Genomic DNA, 14,397 nt, shown 5'->3' on the forward strand with positions numbered 1-14,397 from the left:
ATTCAGCCTAATGAGAAACTGTAGAACAGACTCAGTTTATATCACAATACCTATATTTAGAGCCAGTTATTCATTCAGCCTAATGAGAAACTGTAGAACAGACTCAGTTTATATCACAATACCTACATTTAGAGTCGGTTATTCATTCAGTCTAATGAGAAACTGGAACAGACTCAGTTTATATCACAATACCTACATTTAGAGTCGATTATTCATTCAGCCTAATGAGAAACTGTAGAACAGACTCAGTTTATATCACAATACCTACATTTAGAGCCGGTGATTCATTCAGTCTAATGAGAAACTGGAACAGACTCAGTTTATATCACAATACCTACATTTAGAGTCGGTTATTCATTCAGCCTAATGAGAAACTGTAGGACAGACTCAGTTTATATCACAATACCTACATTTAGAGTCGGTTATTCATTCAGTCTAATGAGAAACTGTAGAACAGACTCGGTTTATATCACAATACCTACATTTAGAGTCGGTTATTCATTCAGCCTAATGAGAAACTGTAGAACAGACTCAGTTTATATCACAATACCTACATTTAGAGTCGGTTATTCATTCAACCTAATGAGAAACTGTAGAACAGACTCAGTTTATATCACAATACCTACATTTAGAGTCGGTTATTCATTCAGCCTAATGAGAAACTAGAACAGACTCAGTTTATATCACAATACCTACATTTAGAGTCGGTTATTCATTCAGTCTAATGAGAAACTGTAGAACAGACTCAGTTTATATCACAATACCTACATTTAGAGTCGGTTATTCATTCAGCCTAATGAGAAACTGTAGAACAGGCTCAGTTTATATCACAATACCTACATTTAGAGTCGGTTATTCATTCAGCCTAATGAGAAACTAGAACAGACTCAGTTTATATCACAATACCTACATTTAGAGTCGGTTATTCATTCAGTCTAATGAGAAACTGTAGAACAGACTCAGTTTATATCACAATACCTACATTTAGAGTCGGTTATTCATTCAGCCTAATGAGAAACTGTAGAACAGACTCAGTTTATATCACAATACCTACATTTAGAGTCGGTTATTCATTCAACCTAATGAGAAACCATAGAACAGACTCAGTTTATATCACAATCCCTACATTTAGAGTCGGTAATTCAATCAGCCTAATGAGAAACTGTAGAACAGACTCGGTTTATATCACAATACCTACATTTAGAGTCGGTTATTCATTCAGCCTAATGAGAAACTGTAGGACAGACTCAGTTTATATCACAATACCTACATTTAGAGTCGGTTATTCATTCAGTCTAATGAGAAACTGTAGAACAGACTCGGTTTATATCACAATACCTACATTTAGAGTCGGTTATTCATTCAGCCTAATGAGAAACTGTAGAACAGACTCAGTTTATATCACAATACCTACATTTAGAGTCGGTTATTCATTCAACCTAATGAGAAACTGTAGAACAGACTCAGTTTATATCACAATACCTACATTTAGAGTCGGTTATTCATTCAGCCTAATGAGAAACTGTAGAACAGACTCAGTTTATATCACAATACCTACATTTAGAGTCGGTTATTCATTCAACCTAATGAGAAACTGTAGAACAGACTCAGTTTATATCACAATACCTACATTTAGAGTCGGTTATTCTTCAGCCTAATGAGAAACTGTAGAACAGACTCAGTTTATATCACAATACCTACATTTAGAGCCGGTTATTCATTCAGTCTAATGAGAAACTGTAGAACAGACTCAGTTTATATCACAATACCTACATTTAGAGCCGGTTATTCATTCAGTCTAATGAGAAACTGTAGAACAGACTCGGTTTATATCACAATACCTACATTTAGAGTCGCTTATTCATTCAGTCAATGAGAAACTGTAGACCAGACTCGGTTTATATCACAATACCTACATTTAGAGTCGGTTATTCATTCAGTCTAATGAGAAACTGTAGAACAGACTCAGTTTATATCACAATACCTACATTTAGAGCCGGTTATTCATTCAGTCTAATGAGAAACTGTAGAACAGACTCGGTTTATATCACAATACCTACATTTAGAGTTGGTTATTCATTCAGCCTAATGAGAAACTGTAGAACAGACTCGGTTTATATCACAATACCTACATTTAGAGTTGGTTATTCATTCAGTCTAATGAGAAACTGTAGAACAGACTCGGTTTATATCACAATACCTACATTTAGAGTCGGTTATTCATTCAGTCTAATGAGAAACTGTAGAACAGACTCGGTTTATATCACAATACCTACATTTAGAGTCGGTTATTCATTCAGCCTAATGAGAAACTGTAGAACAGACTCAGTTTATATCACAATACCTACATTTAGAGTCGGTTATTCATTCAACCTAATGAGAAACTGTAGAACAGACTCAGTTTATATCACAATACCTACATTTAGAGTCGGTTATTCTTCAGCCTAATGAGAAACTAGAACAGACTCAGTTTATATCACAATACCTACATTTAGAGTCGGTTATTCATTCAGTCTAATGAGAAACTGGAACAGACTCAGTTTATATCACAATACCTACATTTAGAGTCAGTTATTCATTCAGCCTAATGAGAAACTGTAGAACAGACTCAGTTTATATCTCAATACCTACATTTAGAGTCAGTTATTCATTCAGCCTAATGAGAAACTGTAGAACAGACTCTGTTTATATCACAATACCTACATTTAGAGTCGGTTATTCATTCAGCCTAATGAGAAACTGTAGAACAGACTCAGTTTATATCACAATACCTACATTTAGAGTCGGTTATTCATTCAGCCTAATGAGAAACCGTAGAAGAGACTCAGTTTATATCACAATACCTACATTTAGAGCCGGTTATTCATTCAGCCTAATGAGAAACTGTAGAACAGACTCCGTTTATATCACAATACCTACATTTAGAGTCGGTTATTCATTCAGCCTAATGAGAAACTGTAGAACAGACTCGGTTTATATCACAATACCTACATTTAGAGTCGGTTATTCATTCAGTCTAATGAGAAACTGTAGAACAGACTCAGTTTATATCACAATACCTACATTTAGAGCCGGTTATTCATTCAGCCTAATGAGAAACTGTAGAAAAGACTCAGTTTATATCACAATACCAACATTTAGAGTCGGTTATTCATTCAGTCTAATGAGAAACTGTAGAACAGACTCGGTTTATACCACAATACCTACATTTAGAGTCGGTTATTCATTCAGCCTAATGAGAAACTGTAGAACAGACTCAGTTTATATCACAATACCTACATTTAGAGCCGGTTATTCATTCAGCCTAATGAGAAACTGTAGAAGAGACTCAGTTTATATCACAATACCTACATTTAGAGTCAGTTATTCATTCAGTCTAATGAGAAACTGTAGAAGAGACTCAGTTTATATCACAATACCTACATTTAGAGTCAGTTATTCATTCAGTCAAATGAGAAACTGTGGAACAGACTCAGTTTATATCACAATACCTACATTTAGAGTCGCTTATTCATTCAGTCTAATGAGAAACTGTAGACCAGACTCGGTTTATATCACAATACCTACATTTAGAGTCAGTTATTCATTCAGCCTAATGAGAAACTGTAGAACAGACTCAGTTTATATCACAATACCTACATTTGGAGTCGGTTATTCATTCAACCTAATGAGAAACCATAGAACAGACTCAGTTTATATCACAATCCCTACATTTAGAGTCGGTTATTCATTCAGCCTAATGAGAAACTGTAGAACAGACTCGGTTTATATCACAATACCTACATTTAGAGTCAGTTATTCATTCAGCCTAATGAGAAACTGTAGAACAGACTCAGTTTATATCACAATACCTACATTTAGAGTCGGTTATTCATTCAGCCTAATGAGAAACTGTAGAACAGACTCTGTTTATATCACAATACCTACATTTAGAGTCAGTTATTCATTCAGCCTAATGAGAAACTGTAGAACAGACTCAGTTTATATCACAATACCTACATTTAGAGTCGGTTATTCATTAAGCCTAATGAGAAACCGTAGAAGAGACTCAGTTTATATCACAATACCTACATTTAGAGCCGGTTATTCATTCAGCCTAATGAGAAACTGTAGAACAGACTCCGTTTATATCACAATACCTACATTTAGAGTCGGTTATTCATTCAGCCTAATGAGAAACTGTAGAACAGACTCGGTTTATTTCACAATACCTACATTTAGAGTCGGTTATTCATTCAGTCTAATGAGAAACTGTAGAACAGACTCAGTTTATATCACAATACCTACATTTAGAGTCGGTTATTCATTCAGTCTAATGAGAAACTGTAGAACAGACTCGGTTTATACCACAATACCTACATTTAGAGTCGGTTATTCATTCAGCCTAATGAGAAACTGTGGAACAGACTCAGTTTATATCACAATACTTACATTTAGAGCCGGTTATTCATTCAGCCTAATGAGAAACTGTAGAACAGACTCGGTTTATATCACAATACCTACATTTAGAGTTGGTTATTCATTCAGTCTAATGAGAAACTGTAGAACAGACTCGGTTTATATCACAATACCTACATTTAGAGTCAGTTATTCATTCAGTCTAATGAGAAACTGTAGAACAGACTCAGTTTATATCACAATACCTACATTTAGAGTCGGTTATTCATTCAGTCTAATGAGAAACTGTAGAACAGACTCAGTTTATATCACAATACCACAGAGTCCTTCAGAACGCAGTAGACGGGCGCCTTCCAGTTGCTGTCTGTCTGTAGGAACCTTCAGGGATGCTAAAAGGTACCGTTCTGGAAGAGAGACAGAACAAAACACCAGCATTTATGGTGTTCTCTCTTTGTCCCACGTGCACTGTAAAAAAAAAAAGCTTTAGATCTAAAGATCCCATCTAAAGTTTATTTGAGTTATTTACATAATAATTGAAAATTCTAATAAAGTAATAGACTAAATAAGTCATTTATCTCTCTCTAATGCGTCTGACCTTTGGTGTTTCGAGTGAGTTTATGACTTGCAGATGTGTTCTGGTCTGAAATTCCTGTAGCTCCTGCTGGATTTACACCCCTTCAAGCATCTGCTCTTCACAGCAAACTCAGATCGCACTGAGAATCTAGCGTGTGGTGTAACGTCACATAAAAAGAGAGAAGATGAATGATAAATTACGCCAAATGCACTTCTTTAACCTATTAAATGTAGTACTGTAAGACTACGCTGTATAAAATGTATTCGATTTGTGTTTTTTCTGTATTTAACTCACCACTTAAGTCAGCTTACAATGTTTGAGTGGATTTATCTACCATAAATAGTCATTATTCGTTTCTATAGCACCATTTTCCAACCTTCCTTTATCCCTTTGAATTAAACAGGCTGCTTATGCTACTGTGCCTTTAAGACTTATATATGCGAACAAGCTTTTTTTCAGATTGGCTGCCTTTTTCATTAACAGTCCAGGCTGAAATGTAGGTGGTTGCTAGGGTGTTACTAACGGGTTTCTCTGTTTTCCCAGATAGTTGCTAAGGTGTTGCTAACTGCTATGGTATCTCTAGTAATTGTTAGGCTCTTGGTAGGTGGTTGCTGTGGTGTTACAAGTGGTTGGTATGTTGTTCCAGGTGGTTGCCAGAGTGCTACCAGATGGTTGTTTTTGTAATTTAGGTGGTTGCTAGGGCATTGCTAAGTGGTTTCTATGTTTTTAAGGTAGTTGCTAAGGTATTGCTAACCACCTGCTATGGTTTCTCTGGTAGTTGCTAGGCTGTTGCTAGGTTGTTGCTGATGTGTTCCAGGTGGTTGCTAGGGTGTTTCCCAGTGGTTGTTGTTGTAATTTAGGTGGTTGCTACGTGCTGCCCGATGGTGGCATTTGTAATTTAGGTGGTTGCTAGAGCATTGCTAAGTGGTTTATATGTTTTTTTAAGATGGCTCCTAAGGTGTTGCTAACCAGTTACTATGGTATGTCTGGTAGTTGCTAGGCTGTTGCTAGGTGGTTGCTGTGTTGTTACAAGTGGTTGTTGCTAGGGTGCTGCCAGATGGTTGCTTTTGTAATTTAGGTGGTTGCTAGGGCATTGCTAACTGATTTCTATGTTTTTAATTTTGTTGCTAAGGTGTTGCTAACCATTTACTATTGTATTTCTGGTAGTTGCTAGGCTGTTGCTAGGTGGTTGCTGTGGTGTTACAAGTGGTTGGTATGGCATTCCAGGTGGTTGCTAGGGTGCTGCGGGATTGTTGTTTTTGTAATTTAGGTTAGAGTGTTGCTTTGTGGTTTCTAAGTTGCTATGGTGTTGCTAACTGCTTGCTATGGTGGTAGCTAGGGTGTAGCTAGGTGGTTACTGTGGTGTTCCAAATGGTTGCTAGTGTTTGGTTAATCAGTTTTACATGGTATGCCAGGTTGTTGCTAACCCATATTTGTATCTCTTGTGGTTGCTATGGCATGCAAAGTTGTTTCTGTGGTGTTATTTGTTTACAGTTGTATCTATGGTAGTTGCTAAGGTTTCACTATGCTGTTGCTATGGTATTCCAGCTGCTTGATAGGATGTTTCTATGCTGTTGATATGAATGCTATGCTGTTACTAGTTTACTTGGAATCATAGTGACATAAGAGGGGTGCAAGGACATTTGGCCACATAGTTCCGCCATTCATTCCTGTTGGAAACTAATGCTTAACGATCATTTTTAATGATTATTGCATGAACACTGTACAGTGAAAAAGGTGTTTACAAGCACACCTTTTCTGAAAGCTCCAGAGAAGAATAATATATCCTCAGACAACAATAGTGTTCAGCATTACTTGTGTAAATTAGTTGTGAAAATCAGTTGTGTAAATTATCAATTTGTTAGGCTAATAACTATAGCTGTCCCTCTGATGGATTTGTGCTACAAGCAGCAGTTAGTTCAGAGATAAACCATAAAACTGAATTTTCAAGGTCTAGATAATGAATGTATGTTTGGTTAGGTCTGATTCTTCCTGGCAGCTTGTGATGTTTTCATCCCACACTGTCTTTCCCATCATCTCCACCTCTCTGTCTGACAATGTACAGCTTTGTTATCATCCAGCTCGGTCCCTGTTCCCTCCAGCAAAGCTCAAACAATAGCCCTATCACTGACTCTAACAATGAACGCTTCATGATGGAGCCTGAAGAGGTCCATATGTCTCTAATGAAACCTCTGACAGTGCAGGAAGTCATGACTGCTGTCCAGTCATGAAATAATTAGATTCTTCACAAACGATCTGTCACATCAATGATCCATGCTCCACCCAGGCTGCACATGCTTTGCAGAATGCAGGTAAAAATCCCATGAGAAACTGCAGAACAGCCTCGGTTTATATCACAATACCTACATTTAGAGTCGGTTATTCATTCAGCCTAATGAGAAACTGTAGAACAGACTCAGTTTATATCACAATACCTACATTTAGACTCGGTTATTCATTCAGCCTAATGAGAAACTGTAGAACAGACTCAGTTTATATCACAATACCTACATTTAGAGTCGGTTATTCATTCAGCCTAATGAGAAACTGTAGAACAGACTCAGTTTATATCACAATACCTACATTTAGAGTCGGTTATTCATTCAGTCTAATGAGAAACTGCAGAACAGACTCGGTTTATATCACAATACCTACATTTAGAGTCGGTTATTCATTCAGCCTAATGAGAAACTGTAGAACAGACTCAGTTTATATCACAATACCTACATTTAGAGTCGGTTATTCATTCAGCCTAATGAGAAACTGTAGAACAGACTCAGTTTATATCACAATACCTACATTTAGAGTCGGTTATTCATTCAGTCTAATGAGAAACTGTAGAACAGACTCAGTTTATATCACAATACCTACATTTAGAGCTGGTTATTCATTCAACCCAATGAGAAACTGTAGAACAGACTCAGTTTATGTCAAAATTCCTACATTTAGAGTCAGTTATTTATTTCAAATTATATGTATTTTGGATGAATGTGAAAGTTGTTCAGTGGCGAGGTGGGTAGTGCTGTTGCCTCACAGCAAGGAGGGCCTGGGTTTGATTCCCCTGCCGAGCGACCAGGGTCCTTTATGAGTGGAGTTTGCATGTTCTACATGTGTCTGCGTGGGTTTCCTCCCACAGTCCAAAGACATGCAGTTAGGTCAATTGGACATGCTACATTGCCCCTAGGTGTGAGTGTGTGTGTGTGATTGTATATGTCTGTCCGTCTGCCGTGCGATGGAGTGGTGACTTGTCCAGGGTGTATCTTGCCTTTCGCCCGATGACCGCTGGGATAGGCTCCAGCACCCCCCATGACCCAGAGGGGGAAGCAGCTTAGAAAATGTGTGTGTGTGAAAGTTGTTATTATAATTGAAATAACATTACCATGGTGACTAATTTGTTGTTGTTTCCAACCTGATTTGTTTTAAATAACTAAAAAAACTTTGAAAAACTCCTCCATGTGTAAAAATGTTGGACTAAACACAGAGCAAGAAAGCATAAGTCAGCTCCAGTCTGCAGACAGAACGTGAAAGTGAATAAAAAGTTAAAGTTACAGTACAAAATTGTAAGTTTTTCATAACTTTGTTGATTTTAATAATCACAGCACAGTCAAATGTGGCCCAGCCAAAACCCTTAGTCTTTCACTAGTCTATTCTGTTGCAAGGTGAAGCATATGGTTCACGGCTTAGTCCTCCTTTGTCATGTTGCAAAGTCTCCGGCTTATGGCCCAGTCAGACTCTTCTGTTGCGATGTGAAGTCTCCAGCTTGTGGCCCAGTCAGACTATTCTGTTGCAATATGAAGTCTCCATCTTGTGGCCCAGTCAAACTCTTCTGTCATGTTGCAAAGTCTCCAACTCATGGCCCATTCAAACTCTTCTGTCGTGTTGCAAAGTTTCTTGGCTCGTGGCCCAGTCAGACTCTTCTGTTGCAATGTGAAGTCTCCAGCTTGTGGCCCAGTCAGACTATTCTGTTGCAATATGAAGTCTCCATTTTGTGGCCCGGTCAAACTCTTCTGTCATGTTGCAAAGTCTCCAACTCATGGCCCATTCAAACTCTTCTGTCGTGTTGCAAAGTTTCTTGGCTTGTGGCCCAGTCAGACTCTTCTGTTGCAATGTGAAGTCTCCAACTCATGGCCCAGTCAGACTATTCTGTGGTGGTGTGAAGTCTCTGGCTGGAGGACCAGCCAAACTATTCTGTTATGGTGTGAAGTCTCCGGCTTGTGGCCCAGTCAAACCTTTCTGTTGCAATGTGAAGTCTCCAGCCCGTGGCCCAGTCAGACTCTTCTGTTACAGTGTGAAGTCTCCAGCTTGTAGCCCAGTCAGACTATTCTGTTATGGTGTGAAGTCTCCGGGTTGTGGCCCAGTCAAACGTTTCTGTTGCAATGTGAAGTCTCCGGCTTGTGGCCCAGTCAGATTCTTCTGTTTCGATAAGAAGTTTCCGGTTTGGGGCCCAGTCAAACTCTTCTGTTAAGTCCCCTATGGCGCCCTGTTGGTGACATCCTGTGTAAATAAAAATAATGTGTGGCCACGACTTAGTAAGGCGTGGAACGAGATAATTAAGTCATGGCCATGCCTTAGCAAGACATGGGAATGAGATAATCAAATCAAGGCCATGACTTAGTAAGGTATGGGTATGGGATAATTAAGCCTTGACCACAGCTTGATAAGGCATGATCTCATTTCCACACTTTATTTAGATGTTAGATGCAATACTTTTATTTATACAGGATGTCACCAGCAGGGCTCCACAGTCCCCGGCTCATGGCCCAGTCATACTTCTTCTCTTGTGGTGTAAAGTTTCCAGCTCTTGGCCCAACCAAAGTTTGCAATCATGGAGAGAACTGTCCTGGTTTGAGTGAGTGGTCAAACTCTGCTACCAGCTTTCAGCCAACAACTGAAAAAACTAGAAAGTTGAAAACAAAAAGAAATTTACATTTATGGCATTTGGCTAACGCTCTTATGCAGAGCGACTTACAATTTGATCATTTTACACAGGTAGGTGAAGTATTAGGAGTCTTGCCCAAGGACTCTTATTAGTATAGTGTAGAGTGCTTACCCAGACGGGGGATAGTGCTTACCCCAGTCTACAGCATAGAAGGCAGAGGTGTTACACACTACACTACACCAAAATCACAAACATACCTCAAACAATGCAAAACAAACAAAAAACCCAAAGTAAATGGCAGACAAAAATAAGCTTTCTTACACCAGGGACTCAGCCACTTTTTTGAAGTTGTAAACAGTTTTCTCTTTATCTGTAGCATTCTGCTGCCTCTAGGGGGCAGTGGGGTGGGAGCAGCCTAGGAATACAAAAGAGGAAGAAAGTTAGTGTTTGGTTAGTACCTTAGCATGCATGCCAGCAAGTTGGTTTGCATGTCTTGTCTGTGTTACTGGTACCGTTTTCACCCATTTCACCCATTTCACCCATTGAGCCTGTGACCGAAAACGCAAATTCACAAGTGATACTGTAAAGGCCAGAGGACTGTGCTTCTGCAGGGAGTCACTCAGGATACTAAGTGGAGGGCAATGCCACACCTGTAACACCTGTAACCTGTGTAACCTCGGAGATGCACCACTTCCAGAAGTGTAACACAGCATTGCTCCTCTGAACTCACACAGGTGAGAGCTATCTAATTCATACTGGGCTTGTGGTTTGGAACCAAAGGCTGTATAATAGTTGGGGCAGTAATGGGCTGGAGGTTAGGGAACCAGCCTTGTGACTGGAAGGTCGCCGGTTTGATCCCCAGAGCCGACAGCACATGACTGAGGAGTCCTTGAGTCCTCCTCCCTGTGCGCTGCAGATTGGGCTGCCCACTGCTCCGGGCAAGTGTGCTCACTGCCCACTAGACTGTATGTGGTGTTTCACTTTATGGATGGGTCAAATGCGGAGGTGAAATTTCCCCATTGTGGGACTAATAAGGGTCACTTAAACTAATCTTAATCTAAAACCAGAAGCACTCTGAAATCTGATGTGTTTCTGATGTCAGATCTCTCCATGATGACTTTAGTCTGGACTCAGTTTAGTTCAGTATCTATTCCAGAATAACAGCTCCTCCCTTCATAATCTCATCATTAACTCCAGATCAGAAAACAGCATCACACGAACATCCTAACTAGACTAAACCTCCTTAATCCTCTCCTAACTTTAGGATGAACCCCAACAGCGTCCTAACTTCTGTTCAAGGCCTGTTTCTATGGTTTTTAGGTGGCTGAGTCAGGCAGCGTAGTTCACTACCAGCATAATGAGCTCCATTTATTTCTACTGTAAAACGCTGCTGTCACTGGGAGATGTTTTTCTTTTTCGACGCTGCCGACTCGAACTTCACCGCCCCTCTGATCACCTTCCTGTGTTAATGTTGATGATGAAATATTACAGTGATGGTGGTGAATAATGAGGAGAATTAATGAGGTGACTGGTGCAGTGGGGCTGCTGCAAAGGGCCTCTGATCATCTGGGGCCATGGAGGGCCTCAGACTACAGGGCCTGAGGGGGCTGAAATACTTCCACAGCAGATATAAATATTAATGAATGAACAGCTATTGAAAATGTTCAACAGACTAAATATATGCAGCAAATGAAGAAATGTTATCTGTCCCCAGACCCTCAGGCTTATATCATACTGGGCGACTTTTTCCTTTCACTCCACTACATTTCAGAGTCTAATATCTGACTTTTTCCTCCACTACATTTTGAGAAATCTGTCGTTCCTTTTGGTTTCTGTGTGTATTAAAACGTAACGTCTCAAAACGAAAGAAGCACAAAGCCAGAGAACCAATCAGGGCCCAGCGGTCACTTTGTTTAGAGCTGGTTTAGACCTGTTGGTCATACCGACCCAGTGCAGCACACAGTTCATCGTCAGCGCAGCAGCGTAAAATTTTGGGAGAGTCTGTTCAACATAAATGATGAACTAACCTAACTTTGTGTAAATAGAGCACAATATAGAAATATGTCCACATATGCAGTCGAGACTGACGCGGCTTTTTTCTGAATTTCTACAAACACCATTTCATTTTATAGTAAATTAGTCTGGGCTGGTTTATGTTTATGAACAGAGGCCTACAGATCAACATAGTAAAGGAGCTCATCTGTGATCCTGAGTTTAAAGCCAGTTTTTATTAAACCTAAACTTGGAACTAAGTTGTAAATAAATCTTAAACTGAAACTTTGCTTGTGTGTAAAAGTGATTTCAGAGCCACTCGGTTCTCCCTGATGGAAACTGTTTACCTTCAGTGTTTTGTGCTTATGATCATTTTAATAGACGTCAGCGTCACTAATTAATGACGTTCTATTAAAAGACTGGTTTACCAAGAGAGACGCTGGAGGACTTTCACCTGAAATGAGTTCATGAAGCCCGTCTTGTTATAAAAATGATAACAGGACATCAGAGCCAGAATTACTCTTTTAGTACTTTTACTTTATACTTAAGTACATTTGAAGGTAAATACTTTAGTACTTTTACTTTTGATACTTGAGTACATTTGAAGGTAAATACTTTAGTACTTTTACTTTTGATACTTGAGTACATTTGAAGGTAAATACTTTAGTACTTTTACGCAAGTGGAGGTCTAAAGGGAGGAACTTCTACTTTTACTGGAGGAATATTTTACCTTGGGTATCTACTTTAACTTGAGTACATGATTTGTGTACTTTGTCCACCACTGGTAAGCATCTGCTTTGTCCTCAAGATGTCCTTCTATTCAAGAACGCTAATGAAAGCATATAGAACTGTGGAGGCTGAAGTTGGTTTCCTATTCTAATTTTTCCATTCCACCTTAAAGGACACAGCAGTTATTATAACAGCTAGACTATAACTGCTGTGCCATTTAATGTTTGACACATGGCCCATGGGCCGAGTGAGGCTTGTGGTGCAGTCCTATTCGGCCCGTGAAATTAGTTTGTTTCTGTTAATATTAGCCCATTTCAACATGAGCTGGACTGCAGTTCCCAGCATGCAACGAAACGTAATGTGTGCTCCCACCTCCTCCCCAACAAAGATCTATTGGACAGTACCACAAAAACAAACAAACAAAAGATGCCATGTGTCCAGTCCAAACCTACTGTACACTGGGGACTCTAAAGAGGTTTGACAGTGTCTGCAGCGAATGTAGTCTGTTGTTTTAATTAAAACAATTAATTTTTATTTAAAATTGATTTTGAATTGTTCAAACATTCAGAGCCTATTTTATTCAGAGCCACTGTAGTTTTGTCATATTTTGAAGGTTTACAAGACAGTAGTGCGTCCTGCTATGATGTACGGTTTGGAGACTGTGGCTCTGTTTAAAAGACAGGAGGCTGAGCTGGAGGTGGCGGAGATGAAGATGCTGAGATTTTCGTTGGGAGTGACAAGGATGGACAAGATTAGAAATGAGCAGATCAGAGGGACAGTGAAGGTAGAGCAGTTTGGAGATAAAGCCAGAGAGGCCAGGTTGAGATGGTTTGGACATGTGTTGAGGAGGAATAGTGGATATATTGGGCAAAGAATGTTGGAGATGGAGCTGCCGGGTAGAAGGAGAAGAGGTAGACCTCAGAGAAGGTTTATGGATGTAGTGAAGGTGGACATGGAGATGGTTGGTGTGAAAGTAGAGGAGGCAGTAGATAGGGCAAGATGGAGGCAGATGATCCGCTGTGGCAACCCCTAAAGGGAGCAGCCGAAAGAAGAAGAAGAAAACTTTAAGGAGAACATTTAAAACAGGATTAATAATCTCATATTTCTATATCTGCAGTGTAGTCTTCAAGCTCTTGTAGGACCTTCTCACCACCTCAAGCTTCATTCAGTGAGCCTCCAAACATCTGTGGCTGTTCCTCAAAGACAGATTTCTTGAGTAACCAGGTTTGGTGAGCTGCTACATGACTGGACTGGAATTTGCGTGCCTGGATTTGAAATGTCACATTTTTTTGTGCATGTAGGGTTTCAATGACCATGAGAACTATCACCGAATAACCTAATAGCCTAAAAATGAGGTTTCATATAATAAAAAAGAGGTTTACTGTGCTCTAGGCTTTCTGAAGTTCCTCAGGGAACTGTCCTTTTCAGAAGGGTTCCTGGAGGCTCCCTAAAAGATTGTGCCCATTTGGCAAGCTGAGAAGCCCTGAAGGGCACCTAAGGCATTCGTGTCATTTGTACAGTGCAGGCTGGAGGCTTTGAACTTCATAGAAATTATTTTTGCATTTTGCTACTGCTTTGGACATGTGTTGAGGAGGAATAGTGGATATATTGGTCAAAGAATGCTGGAGATGGAGCTGCCGGGTAGAAGGAGAAGAGGTAGACCTCAGAGAAGGTTTATGGATGTAGTGAAGGTTTTGTCATATTTTGAATAAACAGTGGCCAGTTGGGGTCATGATAAACTAAGTAACGACAAAATAAAAACACAGCTGGCCCACAGATTAGTGTAGTTTTTTAATTTGCCCTTTTTAGTGGGCGAGTTTGACAC

At 39.5% G+C, this 14,397-nt stretch overlaps 1 protein-coding gene across 2 annotated transcripts in view; it reads left to right on the forward strand.

The window, feature by feature from the left end:
* Positions 1 to 10,318: 10,318 nt before the first annotated feature.
* Positions 10,319 to 14,397, forward strand: part of slc7a14a (solute carrier family 7 member 14a) — an 80,595-nt gene continuing 76,516 nt past the window's right edge. For both annotated transcript variants that reach the window (XM_017722319.2, XM_017722320.2), the window contains exon 1: positions 10,319 to 10,585. The gene's annotated coding sequence lies outside the window, so the exon portion shown is untranslated. The remainder of the gene's footprint in view (positions 10,586 to 14,397) is intronic.

The sequence above is a fragment of the Pygocentrus nattereri genome, chromosome 17 (genome assembly GCF_015220715.1).
Source record: "Pygocentrus nattereri isolate fPygNat1 chromosome 17, fPygNat1.pri, whole genome shotgun sequence".
NCBI lineage: Eukaryota > Metazoa > Chordata > Actinopteri > Characiformes > Serrasalmidae > Pygocentrus > Pygocentrus nattereri.